At 39.6% G+C, this 16728-nt stretch overlaps 1 long non-coding RNA gene across 1 annotated transcript; it reads left to right on the top strand.

Moving 5' to 3' along the window:
- Window positions 1-15564: 15564 nt before the first annotated feature.
- On the top strand, window positions 15565-16263 carry LOC133798354 (uncharacterized). The gene is made up of 2 exons (XR_009875830.1): window positions 15565-15931; window positions 16027-16263. It is a non-coding gene; the product is annotated as an uncharacterized LOC133798354 (long non-coding RNA).
- The last annotated feature ends 465 nt before the right edge of the window (window positions 16264-16728 follow it).

Here is a 16728-nt window from a genome sequence, read left to right as displayed (position 1 = left end):
GACTGCTTTCCGTACCAGGTATGGGCATTATGAGTTTTTGGTTATGTCATTTGGTTTGACTAATGCCCCTGCTGCTTTCATGGATCTGATGAACAGAGTGTTCAAGGATTATCTAGACTAGTTTGTGATTGTTTTTATTGATGAAATTCTGGTATATTCTCAGTTAGAGACAGAGCATGAGTATCACTTGAGGTTGGTTTTTCAGGAACTGAGGGAGCACAGACTGTTTGCTAAGTTCAAGAAATGTGAATTCTGGTTGTCTCAGGTATCTTTTCTTGGACACATTGTTAGTAAGGAGGGGATAAAAGTTGATCTAGCAAAGATCGAAGTGGTCAGAGATTGGCCAAGGCCAAAGAATGCTTCTAAGGTTATAAGTTTCATTGGATTGACAGGGTATTATAGACGTTTCGTGGAAGGGTTCTCAAAGATTGCTAGCGCTTTGACTGAACTGACACGCAAGAATCAGAAGTTTGTGTGGTCAGATAAGTGTGAGAATAGCTTCCAGGAACTGAAGCAGAGACTGATTACAGCTCTGATTCTGAGTCTTCCGACAGGTCAGGAGAAGTTTGTGATTTACTGTGATGCTTCTCATCAAGGTTTGGGCTGTGTTTTGATACAATCAGAGAAGGTTATTGCCTATGCTTCTCGTCAGTTGAAGGGGTGTGAAAAGAAGTATCCTACTCATGATTTAGAGTTAGCAGCTGTGGTTTTTGCTCTGAAGATATGGAGGCACTATCTCTATGGAGAGAAGTGTGAGATTTATACAGACCACAAGAGCCTGAAGTACTTCTTCACCCAGAAAGACTTAAATATGAGGCAAAGACGTTTGCTGGAGTTGGTAGAAGATTATGATTGTGAGATCCTGTATCATCTAGGAAAAGCCAACGTGGTAGCTGATGCTTTAAGCCGGAAGGGTCCGGGGCAGGTTCACGGTATGAGGGTGATAGCCAGGGAGTTAGCAGATGATATGACCAGAGCTGGTATAGAGTTGCTGGTGGGCCAGTTGGCTAATATTACGCTACAATCTACGCTGCTGGAGAGAATTAAGGAGGGTCAGCTGAGTGATCCACAGCTGATCAAGATCAGAGAGGATGTTCTGGCTAGAGCATCCAGAGATTATTTAGTGTCTGAGTTAGGCTTGTTGAGATACAAAGGGCGGATATGTGTTCCGTTAGACACTGCTATGAGGCGAGAGATTCTGGATGAATCTCATACTACACCTTACTCTTTGCATCCAGGCACCACGAAGATGTACCAGGATGTGAGATCATTATATTGGTGGCCAGGGATGAAGAGAGATGTAGTAGAATATGTGGCTAAGTGCTTGACATGTCAACATGTCAAGGCTGAGCATCAGAGGCCGACAGAGTTATTGCAGCCTCTGGATATTTCGGAGTGGAAGTGGGAAGACATCACAATGGATTTTGTGGTGGGCTTACCCAGGACTGTTGGTCAGCATGATTCCATTTGGCTGGTAGTGGATCTTTACACCAAGTCAGCTAACTTTCTGCCAGTGAGGACTACTTATACAGTTGACCAGTATGCAGATCTCTATGTGAGAGACATCGTGCGACTCCATGGTGCGCCTAGGTCGATCGTGTCAGATCGGGACCCCACTTTTACTTCCAAGTTCTGGGGGAGTTTGCAGAAGGCCATGGGGACACAGTTGAAGTTCAGTACTGCTTATCATCCTCAGACAGATGGGCAATCTGAGAGGACGATCCAGATTTTGGAAGACATGCTGAGAGCATGTGTGCTGGACTTTGGTGGATCTTGGAGTAAGTATCTGCCTTTGATAGAATTCTCCTACAACAACAGTTATTAGTCTACCATTGGGGTTGCACCTTATGAGATGCTGTATGGTAGGAAATGTAGGTCTCCTATTCATTGGGATGAGACAGGTGAAAAGAGATACTTAGGTCCTGAGGCAGTTCAGAGGACCAATGAGGCCATAGAAAAGATTAGAGCTAGAATGCTTACTTCTCAGAGTAGACAGAAGAGCTATGCAGATCCCAAATGCAGGAACGTGGAGTTCTAGGTAGGAGACTATGTCTTCCTTAGAGTCTCGCCATGGAAAGGGGTGAGAAGGTTTGGGAAGAAAGGCAAGCTGAGCCCCAGGTATGTAGGTCCATTTGAGATCCTGGAGAGGGTTGGTCAAGTGGCTTACAGGTTAGCTTTGCCTCCGGCGTTGTCTTCCGTGCATAATGTATTTCATGTTTCAGCTCTTCGGAGGTATGTGCCTGATGTTAATCATATTCTGAGCTATGAAGATCTGGAGCTTGAGGCAGATCTCTCCTATGAGGAACAGCCTGTCCAGATACTTGACAAAAAAGATAAGGTCCTCAGGAACAAGACGATACCTTTGGTTAAGGTATTGTGGAGGAACAGCAAGGTCGAGGAAGCGACCTGGGAGCTGGAGTCAGACATGCAGAAACAGTATCCCGAGCTGTTCAGGTAAATTTCGAGGACGAAATTTCTGTAAGGAGGGGATAGTTGTAATGCCCCGACTTCTCCGGTATGGCTTAATGGAGGGATTAGTAGGCCGGGAGGGCCATACTTGTTAAATTATGCTATTAAATGATATTATGCATGTATATGTGAATTATATTATGATATGATGTTATATGCGTGCATGTGGGTCCACATTTGAATAATTATGCTATTTTGATAATTTGGCCCATTGAGGGTGAATATGTGTATTTGGGTGCATAACTTGATTTGTGAATGAGATTCCATTATTATGGAGATATATTCGAGCTATTCGGCATGAGACAGTCATATATAATGGATTAGCGGTTTTGTCATAACGGGGTCAATTTTGGGGTAGTAGGAATGTTTATTTGATGATAAATTGGGAATATTTGAGATCAGGGTGAAATTTTGAAGGTTTTGACTATAATGTCCCCGGGGGTATTTTCGGGACCCCGAGCATTAGGTTTTATTCGAGGTTACTTAAGCTTGAAGTAACTGTCAGATAGAACGTACGATTAGAAAACTTCTCGTTCTCCCTTTCGATAGACCGTTTTACTGTTTGAGCATTTTTGAAGATATCTTGAGTTCTAGGAGTCTGAATTAAGCGAGGATTGAGGTATAGCAATCCTAGGAAAGATTAGAAGCTTCTTAACCGAAGGATTTGACAGAAAACAACCCAATCAAAGGTAATCTAAGTTTAAAGTTTTGAGTATTCCGAGTTTCTAAGCTTTGAATTGGACTTTGTGAATTGTTGAGTTTTTGGTGGGTTTGAACCTTGGGTTTTGAGGGTTTTGGTGTCTTGGGAAGCTTGGGAACCTTGTTTTGATGATTGGGGATGGTTTGGTATGATTTTGGAAGCTTGGAGAAGTTGAAAACACGTTGGGAATGGCCCAGGGTTGGGGGCCACGGCTCTGTTCTTGGGCGTCGCGGCCCTAGCTCGAGGTTGGGGGAGAGGTTCTGTTTGCGCTGAGCGCCGCGGCCCTTGGGTTGGGCGCCGTGGCGCTTGCCTCTAGATTTTCTGGGGGCCGCGGCCCATGGTGCCAGGGCCGCAACCCTTGCCCTGTTTTCACCCCGTTTGCTTGTTTTGATCCCGGGAACTTATCTATAGGCCTCGGGAGTGTTCCTACTACTGGGATTAGTTGGGATTGATCTTTCGGAGGTTAGATATTGGTGTGGGAACCTATGTTGATCATTATTATTGATGATGTCCCATGTTTGGTTATGATTAGGTGACCGCTAAAGGAATAAAGGTTGATCGTTCTCACGGGTCGTTCTTTTAATCTTTCTAGCTCGAATCTGAGGTAAGAAAACTGCACCTTGTGTATATATGACATGCGTGGTTATTATTGAGGCATGTTGATTGATAAATGTGGACTTGGATTGCATATTATATGCTAGCGAACATGCTATACTTGTATATGTACTGACTAGTTAGGGACACTGACCTAAAAAGTCAGATATGGCATAGCGTCATGAACGTCGAACCAAATGAAGATTAGATCTAATCGATATCAGCGTTGAATGACTCATATGGAGTATTAATGTTGGACCGACCCTAAGGTTAATGAACTTATGAGCGCTTGTCTAGTCTAAGACTAGTTATTCAGAGCCAGGGCATATGTCCCCGGTGACTGTTTGTCATGTGGCTAGGGAACGCAGTTCCAAAGTTATGACTCTATGGTCATGAGGAAGGTTATGTTGGTGACCATTCACCATACACCTATCCTGTTCAAACTTATGAAAGGTTCACTTATCGGTTAAGCCTGGTGACCCTATCGTCACATAGCTAAAGGGTGTTGTTCCCTTATTAGTGACTTTTGCGACTGTCACCTATTTGCTTGGACTGTTGGTCCTGAAGGGTTATTATGATCATTGCTGATATTATATCATGCTTTATTATGTTTTTTTTCTTGATGGGCCTTGGCTCATGGGTGCTATGTGGTGCAGGTAAAGGGAAGGAAAAGCTCACCCAGCCTTGAGTGGAGAGCTTAGGTGGTGATGTGTACATATGCGGCCGCTTGACCACCACGGCCAAGGCGTTCTTAGAGGAACTAGGGGGTTTACCCTATTTTGCCGCTTAGGTCGGCGGGATGCTAAATTTGGAACCGTAATGACCATTTTGTACTGGGAACAACATGTGAATGTTTTAATTAGCTCTGCAGAGCGGTTTGTAATGAAAATATCAATTTCCTTTTTATTAGTTTTTCACCTTAACCTGTTAATTACACCTAGAGCACGTTTTTGACCAAAGGACTCGGGTAGCGGGTCAAATTTCCGGTCCACCGTTCACTGTAACTGTTCTGGGGTAACCAGGGCGTTACATTACCCATCAGTCACTTATCTGTTAAGTTAGAGACTTACCTATCAGTCTCTCATCTGTTTAAGGCTAGTGGCTTACCTAGCAGCCACTCTTCTGTTTACATTAGTGACTTGCTTGTCAGTCACTCAGTATGGTTTTCTAGAACCTCAAGTGATATTCACTCATCTGTTTAAGAGCTATAAGCTCTGTGTGATTATAATGATAATCATTTGATAATGTTTATATCCAATACTTTGTTTTCTTGCTGGGCTTTGGCTCGTGGGTGCTATGTGGTGCAGGTAAAGGGAAAGAAAAGCTCACCCAGCCTTGAGTGGAGAGCTTAGGTGGTGATGTGTACATATGCGGCCGCTTGACCACCACGACCAAGGAGTTCTCAGAGGAACTAGGGGGTTTACCCTATTTTTGTCGCTTAGGTCCGCGGGTTTGTAATTTTGAAACTGTAATGACCATTTTGAGTTGTAAATAACTTGTAAATGTTCTTGTGGGCCCATGAACAGTTTTATGTACTTAATAAAATATAACCTTTCTTTTTTGTTGATTTTTCCACCTTAGCCTGTTAATAACACTTAGAACACGTTTTTAACCAAAGGACTCGGGTAACGGGTCAAATTTCTGGTTCACCGTTCACTGTAACTGTTCTAGGGTAACCAGGGCATTACAGCCACTCATTCGTATATCTAGTTAGGAATGATAGAAAAACTAGACAAACCTTGTGAAAGATTTAGAACTAGGTTTGTAACAGAGTTGCCTTCGGGCAAAGTAGTTCTATCATCACGGATAGTACGAGGCGTACCGATCAAGATTGAGGACGTAGAGCTAGAAGGGGACCTGATAGAACTGGAGATCAAATACTTTGACGTGATACTAGGCATGGATTGGTTAGCAAGGCATGACGCAACCGACTGCAAACACAAGAAAGTGACGTTCGAGACTCCTGACGGCCAGAGACTGTGCTTCATGGGACAAGTTTCAGGACTACGCACCCCCGCTAATATAATCTCTCAAAGCTCAAAGGATGATAGAAAAAGGATGTTAAGCATTCTTAGCCAGCATCACAGATGTGGTAAAGGAAACACCACTTAAGGTTGGAGACGTCTGCATTGTAAGAGAATTCCCAGAAGTATTTCCCGACGACTTGTCAGAGTTGCTGCCGACTCGGGAAATTGACTTCACAATCGAATTAGTACCGGGCATCAAGCCTATCTACAAGGAACCACACCGAATGGAACCTACCAAACTCAAGGAGTTAAAGACACAGCTACAAGAACTCCTAGACTTGGGTTTCATTAGACCGAGTCATTCGCCATGGGGAGCACCAGTTCTATTTGTGAAGAAAAAGGACGGAAGCATGCGGATGTGCATAGATTACTGCGAGCTGAATAAGGTAACAATTAAGAATAAGTACCCGCTACCCCGGATTAACGATTTATTTGATCAATTCTGAGGCACGACCATGTTTTCAAAGATTGATCTACGGTCCGGGTATCATCAGCTCAAGGTGCGGGGAGAGGATATTCCTAAGACAACTTTTAGAACTCGTTATGGGCATTATGAGTTCTTGGTTATGTCTTTTGGTCTTACCAACGCTCCAACTGCGTTTATGGATTTAATGAATAGGGTCTTTAAGGATTACTTGGATAAATTCATCGTTGTGTTCATCGACGACATCTTGGTGTACTCAAAGGACGAAGTCGAGCACGAGGAACATTTAAGGATGACTTTGTTACGACTAAAGGAGCATCAACTTTACGCCAAGTTCAAGAAGTGTGAATTCTGGCTTTCGCAAGTAGCATTCCTTAGGCATATTGTATCCAAGGACAGAATTGCAGTAGACCCATCCAAGGTAGAGGCTGTGAAGGATTGGCGAAGACCAAAGAACGCGTCAAAAGTAAGAAGCTTTTTGGGATTAGCAACTTATTATCAGAGGATTGTAGAAGGCTTTTCTAAGATAGCCACTCCACTTACCAACCTGACCCGGAAACAACAAAGGTTCAACTGGATTGATAAGTGTGAAGAAAGCTTCCAGTTGCTTAAGGGTAAGCTGTGCTCAGCACTAGTACTCTGTGTACCGACACCCAACGAAAAATTTATAGTCTACTGTGATGCGTCAAAGCAAGGATTGGGTTGTGTGCTGATGCAGAATGACAAGGTGATAGCCTACACCTCAAGGCAGCTGAAGGAGTATGAGCAACATTATCCAACACACGATATGGAGTTGGCAGCGGTGGTCTTTGCGTTAAAAATCTGGCGCCATTATCTTTATGAAAAATACGTAACTTCGTACAAATGCATCGACGAACCCTCGGGATATAGGCCCAGGCGATATATCGCCTACAATGGGCGATGTATTGACCCTAGGGCAAGTTTTTCAAACATTTTTGAAACCGAGCTCAATTCAACACTCAACCTCTTAGCAAGCCTCTGAACCTTTTGACCGAGGCTTAAGCCTCTGCTGAACGAATATTCAAATGTTTTTCAATTAAATATTCATTATTTTTATTCAAGCTAAAAGAAGATCTTTTAACTTTTTGAACTCTATTCATTATTCATTATTCCTAATCTTAAGTTCATTTCAGTTTAATTCTTTAAGTTTTCTTTAGTTTTTATTCAAATCCTAACTTATTGTTTCAAATCTAGGTTGGGTATTTAAGTTCTTTGAACTTAAGGTTTCCTTTCGGTAAGCTCTTCTTCTCAGTGGTTTAGTTCATTTCTTTATCATCTCTTTATTTTAGAAATACTCACCTACTTATTGTTGGTTTTAGGAGCGTTCAAATCCCGTCCTTGTTCTCATAAATCCTGGTATTGGTAAGGAAAACAGGATAGAATTCTATATGTTTATATGATATCTTATGTTATGATTATGTTATGTTATGATATATGTATAGTATGTTTATAGCCTTGGGCATATGACTTGTCTAGTTAGCAAGCCCCAATGATTTATGGGCATATGACTTGCTTAGCTAGCATGCCCCACAAATCTATTGGGCATATGACTTGCTTAGTTAACAAGCCCCAAGAGGTATGATGTCCATTGTAGTAGTATGTGACATATGTTATAGTATAAGTTTATGTTTATGTTTTAAGTTTTATAGTAGATTTTCCTTGTTGGGCATTAGGCTTATTCCTTTATTTTTCTGTATGCAGGAAAATAGTTATGGCGGCGGAAGGATTCTAGGCAGCTTGGGGTTGTGTATTCAGGAAGAATGGATTCGGTGGATTGCGTGAACGATTCGAGGACGACGTTGTTTTCAATCTTTTTAATTATGTTTCTATGTATTTTCTGCACTTGGTTTTGTAAACAATTTTAATTAAGTTGAAGTTATGTTTTATTTTTCAAACAATGGGATCCTATACCCCGCATTTATGTATTTCAACTTTTACTTTATAGTTTTTAATAAAGTTATGAATGTTTTGTATGTATGTTTTCTTAAGAATAGAGTCTATGTATAGTAGTTTTAATGGTCCAAAGTCTTAGAATTAGTTGGGTCATTACATCAACGTTGACGATATTCTTCTTACAGGTGCCTCTAGCAAAATGTTCCCTGCATGAACCTGTTGTTGTCTCAGGAGGCGGATTTCTTTTTCCTGCCTTGTTACTCTAGCTTGTAAATCAACAAGCAAGTGCTTCCATTTTTCAGGAGCTGGTTGAGGGGTCTGACCCTGGTCATTATCCTGACCCTGTTTGTCATTCTGGCCCTGATCTTCCTGGCCAGCTGATGAATCTATCTGCCTTGGAAGCATACTATCAACTTATACCTTGCGGCAATAATCAATACGATGAATTAGGTAGTGATAACTAAACCTCTTGTTGCCTCACAGTCCAAGATCATGCAGATACTCATCCATGTTCTACAATCATGCTAACAAACATGTTGATTTATAAACGTAACAGTTAACATTTAGCACTTAGCGATTAACAATTAATAATGCTAATAGGCATGTTATAGCAATATCAGTGCTAATAAGCACGTTCTTGCTCATCATGCAGCAGTTAAGGGCCAGCCCTATTAGTGTATCTCATGTAGGCAGATAAAGCATTTATATTCTATTTAAGTAGTTAAACACATAACCACATAAATAGTTACCAAACCATGAGTTGAGCTTGTCTCCAGTGGCGAGTGTACATGCCTAGCCAGTCTACAGGAACCCTAAATCTTGGCATGCTCTGATACTAAGTTGTAATGCCCTGGTTAGCCAAGACCATCACAGTGTGTACTTTAAATAGTGCTTAACTCGCTAACCGAGTTTTAGGCCATAAACGTGCAACTAAGTGTTATTAATAGACTAGGGTTAAAATCTCGGTCAAAAGAAATGGATATATTTTACTAAAAATATTAAACTGTACATGGATCCCATACAAGTGTTTAAAAAGTTGTTTACAATACAAAATGGTCATTACAGTTCAAAAGTTACAATTTGCCGACCTAAGCAGAAAAGATAGGGATAAGCTCTAGTTCCCCTGAGAACACCTTGGCCATGGTGGTCAAGCGGCCGCATATGTAGACGTCGCCACCTACACTCTCCACTCAAGGTTGGGTAAGCTTTTTTTCCCCTTTACCTACACCACATAGCACCCATGAGCCAAGGCTCAATAAGAAAACTTATTACTGGATGTATACAAGTTCTATCTGGGGTCCTGTGCCTTGGATAGATGACTATTACGCCTTTCTAGGGTCCCATGCCCTGAAAATATAACTAATGAGACATCTTGGGGTCCTGCGCCCTGAATAGATGACTAATGAGGCATCCTGGGGTCCTGTTCCCTGAATAGATGACTAATGAGGCATCCTGGGGTCCTGTTCCCTCAATAGATTACTAATGAGGCATCCTGGGGTCCTGCGCCCTGAATAGATGACTAATAAGTCTTTCTGGGGTACTGCGCCCTAACCCATGTGACTATCAAGTCACCTAAGCCTTTTAGCCCTAGCTCTAAGTAACTAGTCATAGATTAGCCAAGTACTTTAGTTTTCTTCGACCAATAGTTCGGTCAAGCATTTAATGCTCATGTTGATTAGATCTAATCATTTCGGCCATTGTTCAATACACTATTGCCGCTCTTGACTCATAAGTCAATTCCATACGACCAGCGCTCAGTATTGTTGCCGATCATGACTGATAAGTTAGAGCTTCACGACCAGTACTAAACACCATTGTCATTTCTGACTAATAAATCAGTGTCATTCACAAGTAAGCAATGCTTCCAGGAATTTACAATGCAACCAATGTCTATATATATAGCACTCAACATGCCTCATCAATAATCATGTATGTCATATACTGGGTGCAGTTTTCTTACCTCAGGTTCGAGCGTAAAATAAATTAGGAATGACCCTTGAGAACGATCCTGTCCTTAGGCCCTTAGCGGTCACCTAATCATAACCAAATATGAAATCCCATCAATAAAATGAGTAATAAATGTTTCATGGACTAAAATCCAACCCCGAGATCTCAAATCCTACTATAACGGTTAGTAGATTCAATCCCAAGCCTTAAGGTTCGAAAGCCCGCGCTCAAAACTAACTAAAACCATGTCTAACTTAAAAGAGACAGGCGGGCCGCAACCTGCTCCCAAGGGCCGCGGTGTGTCCCCCAGACAGACAACCCCTGTCTGGGTGCCGTGGGCGGGCCGTGACTTGCTCTTGAGGGTTGCGGCGCGCCTACCAGCGGAGCCTAGTGAAGGCTCTAGGTTTCACTCAAGTCACGACTTGCATGAACTTAGTCGTGACTTGACCCTGCGAACTCAGGTCCCCTACATTTTCCTCAATCCAAACTCAGCCAAAACTCATCAAACAACTCCCAATATCACAACCAATCATCAACACAACATTATCACCAATGTAACAGCAAAACCCAAGCTTTGTATCACTTAAAACATCATCAAACACCCAATCCTAAGATCAAAATATCAAGCTTACAAACCACCTTAAAAACAGAGTAAAACCAAAGGTTTAAACTTAGAATCCTTACCTAAAATATGAATTGAACCCTTTCAATTGTTGAACACACTTCTAAGCCCTCAAGCCTCAAATCCTTAGGCTTCAATTCTCTATTTCTACCTCAAAATCTCAACCGAGAGAAAGAGATAAGTAATCGAGAGAAAGAGAAGAGAAACCTTTGTTTTTTCCTTAGTCCTTCTAGAGCCCACACTGGCTGAGTTTATCTAATGGCCTAAATGACCAAATTTCCCTAGGGCCAACTAAAACATTCAAAGCCAAGCAAGGGCAAAATTATCATTTCCTCCTACCCCGTTAATCATAATTAACATCCTCAAATTCTCGTTAATCCCAATATCCTCAAATAATTATCAAATCATATCCCATTACCCGCTCATTCCCGGTAATGTACTAAGCATCAAATTACCCCTACGCTCACCCAGAGCCCGGTAATTAACTTCGTTATGACCAAACCGCTAACTTGCATCCAGGATCGTCTCATGCCGAATAGCTCAAACATATCTGTAAGTGTCATACTTTTTGTATTTTGTATTTTGGCAATTTTATGATTCATCTGTTACTTTTTCAGTTGCATCTGTGTTTTGTAATTTGACAATATTTCGACTTATCTATTATTTCGCCAGTTGCATCTGGAAATTTGGTGTTGTCATAATGTCTTACTGTTGCTTACGTGGCATGGTTTAAAATGTCTGTTATGGTTAATTGACTGGTATTTTTGGTTTTGGGTTTGGTGTGTTGTGCTAATTTGTTTTCTAACGAATTTCTATTTTTAGTGTGTCTGGATTGGTTGAGTTTGTTAGAACTCAGATCTGTATTCTTGAGAAACTTAGCTCTGCTGGGTTTTGGATTTTTTGTGTGGGTTTTTCCTTTTTGTTTTTTTTTACAAGCAGAAGAACTCTATTCTTTGAAGGATGTTCATCTATGGAAGATAGTGTTGTTCTTCAGGTGAAGTATTGGAAGAAAGTTAGATCTGCAAAAGTTCAAGTGTAAAGACTCAAAGAGATCAATCTAAGGAATATTGCAAGATAGACAAGTATAGAAGATTTTATGTTGTTGATGTAAAATCAGAGAAACTTTGTAGAACTTGCATTTTCTATCTTAGGGGATTTCTTTTTTCTGGATAAGGTCCCAAGGATTAGCCATTACTATGTGTAGTGGTGAACCTTGTAAAAGTTGTTTGGTGTGATTCTTTTACATGTTCTTTATGATTTCTTTAAATCTTGTCTTGCTAATTCAATAAGCTCAATACTTAGGTAGTAAATCACCTTCAATTTGGTATCAGAGCAATATGTAATTATTGATTACTGTTTCCTGGTTGTTTTGGTTTATGTGATTTGATTGCCTTTGTATTTTTTTTACTGATCCATCTCACCCACTCCTAGTGTCATCTACGATAGTTTTGTGTAACTTTTGTTGTGTTGACAGTCATGGATATGTTCAGAGAAGGTGGATCTACCACCAGACCTCCCATGCTTGAAGGGGTTAACTATCCTTATTGGAAAAAAAAGATGAGGGTGTATCTTAAATCTGTAGACAAACGAGTTTAGATGGCTGTTTTTGAGAGTTGGAAACCCCCAACTGAGATTGTAGGAAATGTTGAAAATGCTAAGGCTGCAAGCAAGTGGACGACTGATGAAATTGAAAAGGAAAATTTTAATTCTAAAGCTCTTATTGCCATTTTCAATGTTGTTTCCACTAATCAGATGAAAGTGGTTGCTAATTATGAGATTGCTAAGGAAGCATGGGATAAGTTGAAGACCAAGAATGAGGGTACTTCGGCTATCAAGAAATCAAGACTGAGATCTTTGGCCAGAGAATTCGAAAATCTAACCATGGATGAAGAGGACTCTATTGCTGATTTTCATGCAAAGTTGTGTGATATTTCTAATGAGTCATATGCCCTGGGAGAGACTTACTCAAACGATAAGTTAGTAAGGAAGGTTCTTGGGTCTCTTCCAAGGAGATTCAAAGCCAAACTCACATCTATTGAGGAAGTGCATGATGTTGAAGATATGGACCTGGATAAACTAATTGGATCTCTATAGAATTATGAATTAACCCTCAAAAGATGGAATAAGGGAAAGAAAGTGAAAGACAAGGAAACTGAGAAGAATAGGGGTAGTTTGACTTTTGTTTTAAAAGAAACTCATGACCAAAAAGGAGAAATGTTTGGCGCTTTAACAGAAGAGAAAGTTGCTCTCCTAACTAGGAATTATGAAAAGTTCTTAAAAAAGAATATGAGGAAGAATACTTTTAACAACAAAGAAAATATCTTCAAGAAGAACTTTCCTACTAATCAGAAAACAAGTCAGACTCAAGACAAAAAGAATAGGGGAATTCAGTGTAGAGAATGTGATGGGTTTGGACACATTCAGGCTGAATGTGCTAACACTCAGAAAAAGAAGAAGGCCCTTGTTACAACCTAGAGTGATAGTGAAGAAGATAAAGATGGTAGTTGCAGTGAGAACTCTGATCATGAGAAAAATGTTATTGCTTTTCTGGCCAAAGAAGATGCAGTTGAAAATGAAGTTGGGGATAATGAGAGTAGCTGCTCTGAATCTGAAAGTCTTGATCAGCAAACTGCTTATGAGCAAATGTATCAACAATGGCTGACTACGGTTCAAAAAGTAAAAGTTCTTGAAGAACGAAATACTTCTCTTAAAGCTGCCAACTCAAAGCTTGAAGCTGAGATAAAACATCTGACTAAAGAATTAGAAAAGAAGGAAGAAAAGTTGTATGCGGTTCAAGTTGATCTTGTTCGGGCCAAACAATCTTTGGAGTCAATACCTCCAGGAACAACTGCTTTAAATCATCAACTTCATGTTCAGAAACCTTATGGAGATAGGACATCTATTGGTTACAAGCTTCTAAACAAAAAGGAAAAACCCACACAAAAAATCCAAAACCCAGCAGAGCTAAGTTTCTCAAAAATACAGATCTAAGTTCTAACAAACTCAACCAATCCAGACACACGAAAAACAGAAATTCGTTAGAAAACAAATTAGCACAGTACACCAAACCCAAAACCAAAAAATACCAGTCAATTAACCATAACAGACATTTCAAACCATGCCACATAAGCAACAGTAAGACATTATGACAACACCAAATTTCCAGATGCAACTGGAAAAATAACAGATGAGTCGAAATATTGTCAAATTACAAAACACAGATGCAACTGAAAAAGTAACAGATGAATCATAAAATTGCCAAAATACAAAAAGTATGACACTTACAATCTCCCCCTTGGCAATTTATGATCAGTGCAAAACAAAACAACAAAACAAACGAAAAACAAACAAAACACCCATAATATCCACATAACAATGTGGTCTCACCCATATATCTCATACATGCACACAAATATACAAATATGCCCTCAACAGCCAAAATTACGAAAATGCCATCCTAATAAGAAGTGGTCCCACATGCATGAAAATAACATCATATGATAATATAACTCATATAATCATGTATATAATCACATATTAAATCAATTATGACCCTCCTAGCCCCCTAATCCAGGCAATAAGTCACATTAGGGAATTTGGGACATTACAAGCAGCCACTCCGATTTTCCAAGGAAACAAGCTGTGCCTAAATTGCAGTGAGTATTTTTTAGATATTACACTGTTCAGAAGCACAATAGGAGGGCTACAATATTTAACACTCAGTAGACCTGACACTACTACAAAATACACTTTACATGACACTTTTTTAGGACACACACCTAAATGCAAGTCCTTAAAAATATTTATGGAGTTTTTAGGACACTCATTGAGAGTCCTGAAAAAACACAATTTAGGACTCACAATAAGTGTCCTAAAAGAATATGCGAGTCCTAAAAAAACCTGGCTTATAAAAATAAGTGTTTTACTTAATAATTTTAAGGACTTGCTTTGGGAGTCCTTAATACTCTTTTAGGACTCGTAATGAGTGTCCTAAAAAAATATGCGAGTCCTAAAAAAATCTGGGCTAAAAAATAAGTGTTTTACTTAATAATTTTAAGGACTTGCTTTGGGAGTCCTTAATACTTTTTTAGGACTCGCTTGTGACACTTCCACAAAAACACTATTTTAGGACACTCACTTAGATGTGAGTTCTAAAAACAACTCATGGACTTTTTAGGACTCGCGTTGCGAGTCCTTAAAGAAATTCTTTTAGGGCTCGCGGAGCGAGTCCTAAAAACTACGTGTGTCCTAAAAGTTTGAGTTTTTTTAAAAAAAAAACACGTCCTGGACTTTTTAGGACTCGCATTGGGAGTCCTAAAAACTGATGCGTGCCCTAAAAGTTTTATTTTGTTTTTTTAATATACACCTCTTAGATTTTCTTTTATTTCTAAATTTTTAATATTATATTAACTTTTTATTTATAATAATTTATATATTAAAATTTAAATTAATTATGATATAATGAATAATTTGCTTAAATTTTATTTATTTAACATATTTATGATAAAATTAATTAAAAAGAGTTATTTTATTGATTGGTTAAATATTGTAAAATAATTTTAAAATTTCACTAATAATATTGATGTTTTTATTTTTTTAAATCCATGTTGAAAATGTTTAAAAAAAATAAGCAATAGTTAACACTAAATTATATTTTATTTAATTAAATAAGAAAAGGGATATAAAAATACTAAATCCTAAATGAATCTCAAAAATCCCCTTCTCTCTCCTCTTTCTTCTTCCCAGCCGACCCCTCTTTCTTTTCTTCTCCTGCGTTTCAATCGGCCAGACCAGATGATCCATCTCCGGCCACCACCCAATGACACGCACCCCACCACAAGCTTCCTTGGCCCATGAAACCCCCAACCCGTTAAGCTCGCCTCCCCACTCGCCGGCCTCCGTCGCGGCTGGGTCCCCGAAGTTCCGTCGCCACTGTGAAATTTTGTTATTGTTATTGTTCTCCGTCCGAGGGTTGGGAGCACCAGTCTAGCGCCTATGGTACTCTCTTGCGGACAACGTTTTTTGGGCCAGATTCAGGAGGAGTCGTGGCTCCTGCCACACCGAAGAAGTAGAGCTTGTTGATGAGCCCGCCTAGCCGGAATATATTTCGATACAAGACCAAGACTCGGCAATCAATGCATTCGCTCTCACCGTTTGGGTTCGATGCTGCTGTTCCTGGAGTTAATCATAGCCCTGTCAAGACTCCTAGGAAGGTTGCGAGGTCACCGTATAAGGTGAATATTTGGGGTTTTGTTTTCTAATTTGATTCAAAATTTTGTGCTTTTTTGGTATATTTAGGGGTTTATGGAATGTTTTGTGGTGTGGATAGGTACTAGATGCGCCTACATTGCAAGACGACTTTTATTTGATCTTGTGGATTGGTCTTCGAACAATGTGTTGGTTGTTGGATTGGGTAGTTGTGTTTACTTATGGAATGTCTGTAGTAGCAAGGTGAACTCTATTGTTAGCATGGTCATCAAAAAAGTGTTACAATATTTGAAATTTGGTATGGGAATCTTGGTTTGGTCTATTTATGAGTATTGGTTCTGCTTTATTGATTATGGCATTTGTTTTACAGGTAACTAAGTTATGTGATTTAGGGATGGATGACAATGTCTGTTTGGTGGGTTGGGCTCAGCGTGGAACACATCTTGCTGTCGGAACTAATAATTAGTGTATTATTATTATTGTAGTAGTGTATAGTGAATGAGTTTTATTTGAGAATGTATGTTAGAAATCTTATTGATTTGCTTGATATTGCAAAGAATATAAATGTATACAATCTCATGGGTAGATATGATTTTTATAATATGATTTAGTGGCCTATTTAGCAAGTTTTCTAGCATGTGGATTTTCATGGACTGCTGCATCACATATTTTCCTTTGTTATTTCCTATAATCTTAACATTTGACCGTCTAATTAACAATTAAGTTGATTATAGAATTTTAAATAACATGACTTGGGGTAATAACATGATATGGAACATACATCTAACTTTTTTATTTTTTATAATGTTGATAATAATGTTTA

This window comes from Humulus lupulus, chromosome 1, assembly GCF_963169125.1.
Source record: "Humulus lupulus chromosome 1, drHumLupu1.1, whole genome shotgun sequence".
NCBI classification, from domain to species: Eukaryota; Viridiplantae; Streptophyta; class Magnoliopsida; order Rosales; family Cannabaceae; genus Humulus; species Humulus lupulus.
The sequence above is the reverse complement of the archived record's forward strand: the minus strand, read 5'-3'. Positions and strand labels throughout refer to the sequence as shown.